General features: G+C 48.5%; 1 long non-coding RNA gene across 1 annotated transcript; it reads right to left on the reverse strand.

The window, feature by feature from the left end:
* Positions 1–704: 704 nt before the first annotated feature.
* LOC133050485 (uncharacterized) lies at positions 705–6473 on the reverse strand. Its single transcript, XR_009691632.1, has 3 exons — positions 6385–6473; positions 4282–4512; positions 705–1020 (listed from the first exon to the last, which is right to left on the reverse strand). It is a non-coding gene; the product is annotated as an uncharacterized LOC133050485 (long non-coding RNA).
* Between the last annotated feature and the right edge of the window lie 2086 nt (positions 6474–8559).

Genomic DNA, 8559 nt, shown 5'->3' on the forward strand with positions numbered 1-8559 from the left:
TGGGAGGGCCAGCCGCCCGCTGCTCCGAGACTGGTGGGGAGTCGAGGGGCAGCCCGAGGGGGACCCAGAGATGCCTGTTGCAGGCAGAGAAAAATGGGTGAGGGGGGAGGCTCCAGGAAGAGAGATGGGCAACCCAGAAAGGCTGTCTTGTCTCCTCTCTTCCAGAACAAATACACCCGAGAACTCTAGTCATCTCACACCCAGAGCAAGATTCTAAACCATCAAGTGGAGGGATTCTCAGCTGTGGGCAAGATGACAGGAGGGAGGGAAGAGCATACTGCCCAGAAAGGGGATGGCAGAGGAGAGGAATGTGCAAAACATGCTTTATGACTTAATTCAAAATTTTAAAAAATGGGGACTTCCCTGGTGGTCTAGTGGTTAAGAATCTGCCTTCCAATGCAGGGGATGGGGGTTCGATCCCTGGTCAGGGAACTAAGATTCTGCCTGTCTTAGAGCAACTAAGGCCACATGCCACAGCTAGAGAGTCCATGCACCACAACAAAAGACCCAGCATGATGCAACTAAAGACCTGACACTGCCACATAAATAGACATTTTTTTAATGGGCAAAATATTTTTTAAAAAATGTGATATGTAACTACTCTTTTTTTTTTAAGATTTATTTAAATAAGAATTAATTACTTTTGCAATGTAAATTGCAGCAAGTAATGCTCATGAAAGCTCCTTAGCTGAAATGGTTAGAAATTGCTTTTTGCTTTTTTCCCCAAAAAGAAATTATTAGAAAACACTGACTCTGGTTCATCGTCTCCATTTCACAGGCCAGTAAATTGAAGCCCAGACAAATTAAATGACTTAACCAAGATCACACAACTGGTTCCAAGCTCAGCCAGGAAAAAGAACAAAATCAGAAAAATCTGTGTTCTAGAAGAGTGGTTCTTATCTCACCATGGGGTTCCTGGCGAGCAAAACAGTGTGACACCCAGAGCATCACTCCTGGAGGCAGCCCATGGTGGTGGTCACTTGGATGGTGTCCTCCGCACAAACCAAGGCCAGAGTCCTCCTGGGAAGAGAAGAAGGAATCTTTATTGGGAGGTGTCATGATGTCATGGAAAAGCACAGGCTTCTGACATTAGGATACAGTTGACGGTTCCTCAGCATCCTAGCTGGATGGCTGTAAGAAATGACTTTGCCTCTCTGGGCCTGTATGTCCTCCTCTGTAAAATGGGGTCTCCCCTGACCTGACTGCCTCCCACAACTGTTTTGAGAACAAATGGCATCATGTAACTAAATGCTTGGTAATTAGAAGACACTCAGTTATTGTTGTCTGTTTCTCCATGATTATTTCCAAGTCCTTAAAGAATTATGAAGGAGACGTGCATCCGGGGTCACCTAGTGCTCACTCATGCAAACCGAGGCCCACTTTGTCCCCAGCAGCATGCCTCATGAGGGCAGTGACGGCCAAGAGCCTCCTGCCGAGCTCTGAGCCAGATGGCTTGTGGGGAGGGCTGGCTCGTCCCCTGACGGGGTACGTAGGATTCGGGCAAGTTGCTTCCAGGCTCTGGGAGCCTTCTTTTCACCCAATCAGGAAAAAGAAAAAAAAAAAAAAACTCTTAGGCCATATTGATTCTAGGACTTCCTAAAGTTCTTTTAGCAAATGCTTTTTTTGGTGCTGGTAGCCTTGAGTGATTCCAAAAGTGGGTATAGAGAACGGCAGAGGACTGAGAATGGGGGCTTCTGAAGAACAACCAAGTAACATCGGGGATTTTCAACCAAGAAAAGAGATGCCGGGAGAGGGGGCAGGGCCATGACAGTCCTACCAGGTCGACGCCCGTTCGCGTCCCATCACGTTAGTAACAGTGACTTTTTTCTTAATTGAGGCATAGTTATTTACAACGTTGTGCCAGTCTCCACTGTACAGTAAAATGACTCATTTATACACATATATACATCCTTTTTCATATTCTTTTTCATTATGGTTTACCCTGGGGTTTGGGGGTGGGGGGAGTATAAACTAAGGGTCCAGGCTCTGTCATTTACTGGCTGTACAATTTTTGAAAAACAAACTCTTTGATTTTTCATTCCTTCTTCAATACATTATGGTTAAAAATACCTTTCAAACAAGGTTGTGGTCAGTGTTAAGAAAGTGCATACCAGATGGCGCTAGTGGTAAAGAACCTGCCTGTCAATGCAGGAAACATAAGAGATGCGGGTTCAATCCCTGGGTCGGGAAGATCCTCTGGAGGAGGGCATGGCAACCCACTCCAGTATTCTTGCCTGGAGAATCCCCATGGACATAGGAGCCTGGTGGACTACAGTCCATGGGGTCGCAGAGTCAGACACGACTGAAGTGATGCACAGTCATTCATTAAGTGTTAAGGAGAAAATAACAATGACTTAGCTTTCACTGGGTCACTCAGGATGTCCATCCCCCTGTAATTAACCCAGTGTTTCTAGAATCCTTTGGAGGTGGCTCATTAATGCTTAAGACACACACGGTCAGTTTGCTTGTCACCCTCCATGTGGTTCCCCTTGGCCTGCTCCAAGTCCTCTGTCAGGACACTGCTGTCCCTGCCGCCAGAGAGGTGCTGCAGGCTCTCAAGCCAAGGGACCACAGGGTTGCACCACGTCGTGATGGAGGAGAGGGGCATTCTCCCCATCATGGGACTGACTCTGAAGACCCAGTCCCAAAGCTGGTTCCCTAGTGACCCCCACGTATTAGTTTATAGCATTTATTTATAGCATTTCCATGTTTATATGCTCTCTATAGCTCACTGAAAGAAGTTCAATGGGGCTGGGTAGTGCCCAAAGCCAGTTACGAACCATACTCCAGGCCATGTTCAGAATCACTCCTACCCCACTGCAATCTAAGCTTGATTATCAGGCCGCTGTTTATGCCTGGTTCCTTCTTCCTCCAAGACAAGCTCCTTCCCCGGAGACTCCGCAGTCCCTCCTGCATTGAACAGGTCCACCCCGAGGTTCACCAGGCCTGCTCAGACACGCCTGACCAGCCTGGGTTCCCACCATGACTCCCTCCAGGCTCCCCGAGGGCCAGCCTGCTGCTGGGAGAGGCACTGCGCTGATGCCTTCCAGGATCAAGACCAGTGAGAGAAGCTCCAAGGAGACAGAATTGTTTTCTGTTTTTGTTAAGCCCCAAATCTAATGGATCTGCCTGTAGGTGGAATGAAATGTCTCAGGTGACCATGAGTGTCCTGCATCATGAACTGTTTAAGTCAGATGGTGCTCTATCAGGGATGTCATTAAAAGATGCCTAGAGTATCAGACATCACCCTAGAAATCTGTGCATCTATCATCTTTCATGGGGCAAGTCTCGCTGGGAAAGCACATCTTGAAGGCCCAAGAGAATAGGTCTCAGGCTTAGCAACCGGTTTCACTGCCCTGGGAGAATAACCACTCCTCATTCCTCTTCAGAATCTAGTTTGGATGATTCAGACCCTCCTGTTTGCACATGGAAGAGTGTTGTACAGTAGCCAGGACCTCCTGCAACTTCTACAGTAGCAAAGGGTACTGCCATGTGATTGGGACCAAGGAAGACCCTCTGGGTATCATCACACTTTGGGGAATCACGTTTTCCCAGGAGAAGAGATCATCTGAGGAGGAGGGCATGAAGCAGAGACACATCCATATTTTCAGCTTACAGTAGTAAAAATAAACACTGGGTTTAAGTCAAAAGACTGGAGATGGAGCTGCATTGTTATCGAATATGCAGACTGGGACTCCAGGCAAGTCATGGAAATTCAGAGCCTCCATTTGCTCTACTATAAAATAGGCCTAATAACAGGGCTAATGACATCATAAGCCCAATGCAAGAGAGGCAGAAGACACGGGTTTGAACGCTGGGTTGAGAAGATTCCCTGGGGGAGGAAATGGCAACCCACTCCAGTAGTCTTGCTGGGAAAATCCCATGGATAGAGGAGCCTGGTGGGCTACAGTCCATAGGGTCGTAAACACTCAGACATGACTGAGCAACTGGGCATGCATACATGCATAAGGCTAGTCTGAGGAATTAAGATAACCATGTAGAATATGTTCTGAGCTACAGTTGGCTTTCCCAAAGCTGAGTTCTCCTTTGTGTCTTATTCAGCCCTCTATGTAATAGGGACAAACAAATCTGACTCCATATTGGATCTGTTTCTTTTACTTTTACCTTTGCATTCTATTCTACAATAATGTTACATATAGCCTGAAATACATAGGATAGCCATTCTCAAGGCTCTGACTTTTAAAGGTATAACACTTTCCCATTCATATAGAGGTAAAATGCTGCAGAGAAGGCGATGGCAGCCCACTCCAGTACTCTTACCTGGAAAATCCCAGGAATGGGGGAGCCTGGTGGGTTGCAGTCCATGGGGTCGCTGAGAGTCAGAAACAACTGAGCGACTTCACTTTCCCTTTCTTGCATTGGAGAAGGAAATGGCAACCCACTCCAGTACTCTTGCCTGGAGAATCTCAGGGATGGGGGAGCCTGTTGGGCTGCCGTCTATGGGGTCACACAGAGTCGGACACGACTGAAGTGACTCAGCAGCGGCGGCAGCTGCAGAACAGAGAACAATATGCGTCTTGTTGGAAACTTACTGGAGCATCAGGACCCGACCAATGCAGACAGCTGAGAGAACAAAGGATTCTGATGCCAAGAAGTTTGCAACAACCAAACACATACCCTTCCCTCTTAGTAAAAGAAGCCTGAATTCTAACTCAGGTAAGGTGGTTCTTTGGGACACTAGTCCATCATCTTCTCGATCTGCTGGACTTTCAAGTAAATGCAAGACCTCACCTTTCCTCACCCCAACAACTCATCTGTTGATTTATTTGCCTGTCATTCAGCAAGGAGTATGAGCTTGGGCTTGGTAACACTCACCCCTGTTGTCTGCATCCACACCTGATATGCCACACCAGAGTTCAACAAATGTCCGTTGAATGAACTTAATGTTTCTCCAGAGAAGAACCATCTCTAGAAGGGTACCAACAGTTACAGGTTCTAGGGAAGCTATATCTTCCTTTAACTTAGGCAAGGGTCATGGTGCAGCCGGAGCACGCCACCAGGGTGATTCAGAGGCTGGGAGCCCTGCTGTGTGGCCCCGCCCAATCCTAGGAGCCTTGGCGGCTGGCAGAGTGAACTCTCTAGAATTCATGCTCTAGAATGAAGTTTGCCCACAGGATGCTCGCAGTAGAAAGTGGCAGAGCCCCATCAAGGAAGAGATGAACACCCGCCTTGCTCTGAACACCCGCCTTGCTCAGCGGCCTTACCCACAGCATCTCAGCGGGCAGGCTTCAAGCTCAGCACCACGGTCACCAAGCGCCATGTGCATGCAGCTCTGCGGAGCTCACACGTGATAGCACACTTACCCAGGGGTTTGTGCAAAACCACGTCCTCTCGCTAGACCTCCCAACCCACTCTGTCACTGCATGGAGACCCTTCACTCCTAGGCACCAGGGAAGCACCCCCCTACTCCTTCATCCAACAAGCACTGAAGGAGGCCCTAATCCGTGACCGGCAGTCACAGGGTGGGAGGTGGGGTGGTGGCTGAAGCGGAATGATAGCGGCAAGACCAGGACTCAGCAGCCGCGGAAACAAATGCCCCGCCTCAGGGAGCATTCCTGTCTCTTCAGGCGACAGACGTTATGTAATAACCAAACGAACAAATACGTAAGTGCATACTGCGATCCTTGCTCTGAAGAAAAGCTCCAGGGGATGCTGGGGACCTCCAGGAGGTCACTGCCGGAACAGGCTTCTCTGAGGAAGCAACATGGAACTCAGCCTTCAGGTTGAAGAGGAGAGTCAAGCTCTTGAACAACAGGAACGGCGTTTGCAAGAGGGGAACGTGCCTGAGACAGTCCAAGAGTTGCCAAAAAGGGCGTGTGGCTGAGAATAGTCTTCCAGTGGTCCAGAGGTCCATGTCACAGGTTTTCTCTACCTTATCCTAAATGCAGGGGATAACCAGTAAAGGATCTTCTGTGAAGACTAGTGAGAAGAGATTTGGGGCTTTAAAAAGATCATCCCTGAGACTTCCCTGATGGTCCAGTGGCTAAGACTCCAGGTTCCCAATGCAGGGGGCCCAGGTTCAATCCCTGGTCAGGGAAGTAGACCCTACTTGCCACAGCTAAGACCCAGCACAGCCAAATAAATAACTATTAAAGTGCTGATCTGCACAAAAGTAGGGAGGCAGTGTAGAGGGACTAGCCAGTGTTGATTCTGTTCAAGGTGGCTCGTCTAGGAAAAGGTGAAAGAACAAGGGGAAAACAACCCTGTGTTCTCAGGGAAAATTATAAGAATACATTTAAAGCAATCCTAAAGTCCTAGAGTCTGAAGACATATAATTAGAGTCAAAAGATAAATCGGCAGCCCACATCATTCACAGAGCCTCAGGCTAGTACTTAGAAAAAAAAGGGATAGAAGGAAACATACCAGTATGTTAACAGCAGTTATCTCGGATCATGGCGGCTTTTTTCCTTCCACCTTCATGGGTTTCTGTTTTCCAAGTTTTCTATAGTCATGTATGTGTTTCTTCTAAATTTGGGGAGAAATCCATAGATTAATTGAAAAAATAATAATGTCTTCTTCTCACTTCCTGGGTGTGTCTCTGGGAAAGAATTAAAGGTGTTTGGTGGGTTTCATCTTCCCAACAGGACACTTATCCTTCTTACCAAATAAAGAGGGAGAGGCATTCTCACTCCTAGAAAGTCCTAGATCCTTAGGACAAACACACACACACACACACACACACACACACACACACACACACACACACTTGCGGTTGCTTCCTTCAACTGCCCTGGGAATACGTAGGGTTTTCGTCCGCAGCCAACCCCCTACCATCACCTCTAGGCCCCTGCCTCCCAGAAGGGCTCGCCTCCAAACTGACCCCTCCACGAGCTACTGCCGACTGGACCAGAGATGCACACGGGACTCTACGCCAACTGGATTTTCTCTCCAGAATTTAGAACTGGGACAGTGAGACTCAGTGAAGAAAGATGGTGGACAAAACCGTGGTTGTGTAGCATCAGGGCAAAGTTGATACAAGTGGTCCTGCCACTCAGGGCACAGCCAGAGCCATGAAGAAGTACAAACCAAGATGCTCCCTAAGGAGACCCCTCAGGGGGACAGGCACAAAAACAGAAGCGAATCAGAGACTGAATGGTTCCGTGGAAGGTAGAAGAAAGAAGCTGCTGCCCACCTCATTCCCCAGATGGCCTGTCTCCCCTCAGCTGTCTGAGAGGGGAGCTGTGGTGTTCCCTCAATAGATCCTGTTTACTTGAATTCATCCGAGGGGTTTCTCTTCCTCATAAAGCCAAAGAGCTTCGACTAAGAAACTCTCCTCCTATTCAGCCAGCAGCCCGGCTTCTCCTCGCCTACCAGCAGATTATCCATCCCGCCCAGGCCTAAGTCACTGTGACCCGGGGAAGGCCACGTGCTTCCCTCCAACCAGGCCCCGCCAGCCAACCAAGTCAGGCCACACTCCTGCTCCAAGCCAAGCCAGCGCCTTCGTCCTCAAAGCCGAACGAGCCAAGAGTGGGCTGCAGCTCCCCTCAAAGGCGGTCCCGCGGCTCTACCGAGAAGAACTCCGTGCCCTGTGGCCTTGTGACCTCCCCCCAAGGCAGAGGTTTGCCCCTTGGGGAGAAGCCCTCCCCCCATATAAGGGCCAAGGGCCCAGCAGCGCCTGCCTTAAGCCAGAGGAGGCAGGGAGTTTGACAGCTCCAAGGTAAAGCCTCTTTTTATTAAGACAACACAGCAAACTTTTTTTAACCACAGCTGACATCACTCTAATAAATCACCATCATGTCTTGTGGGATAGAAAAAGCCAAAACACTGTCACATTTGATTTTGCTGGCTACTCTCACCTCGAGAACAAACCATGTGTTTTTAATCAACAACACTTTGTTTTGCATTTCTCAGACCCCAATACTCTTTAAATAGTTGCTTTGACCAGAGGGCTATTTTAAACCCAGGGCCAGCTTCTTTGCAGAGGACATTAAGAAACAGAACACCATGTTACCCGTTCCCCAAGCTTATCCGGGGCACTTTCTCTGCCGGGATGATTATGTATTAGGAGGCTGTCTCTGTCTGTCTCAGAGGGGGCTTTCCTTGTCCCTCTTTGGGAATTTAATTAGATGTCTTCCCAGAAAGTTGGAGGGTTTGTTTTTTTTTTTTTTTTTTTTTGGTTTCACTAACAGGCAACCCAACTGGGTTATGGGAAAACGGCAAATTCCCAGCCAAAGGAAACATAGAAAGTCACATCTGGGACCAGGATTCCAGAGCAGTGAAAGAAGAGGTGGCAGAGGAAGGGGATTGTTGGAGGGGAAATGAGCAATGAGATAAGGTTTCTGGAATGGCACATGTCAATTTCTGTCCAGGCTTCTTGCGGGCTGATGGGCTCAGAAAAACCCACTGAAGCCTGCGTGGATTCGTCCTTTGCATCTTAGGGAATGGGTACCACCTTCAGGCAAGAATAAGCTGTGTGCAGGAATCTCTCACTAAAGTGGCTACTCCCCCTGACTGCCCAGTACACCAGGGTATCAGAAGTGATTTGCTGCTGGGTTCATCCTGTCTTGACACAGGTCTGCAACAACACCTGACTGTAGA

This window comes from Dama dama, chromosome 32, assembly GCF_033118175.1.
Source record: "Dama dama isolate Ldn47 chromosome 32, ASM3311817v1, whole genome shotgun sequence".
NCBI lineage: Eukaryota > Metazoa > Chordata > Mammalia > Artiodactyla > Cervidae > Dama > Dama dama.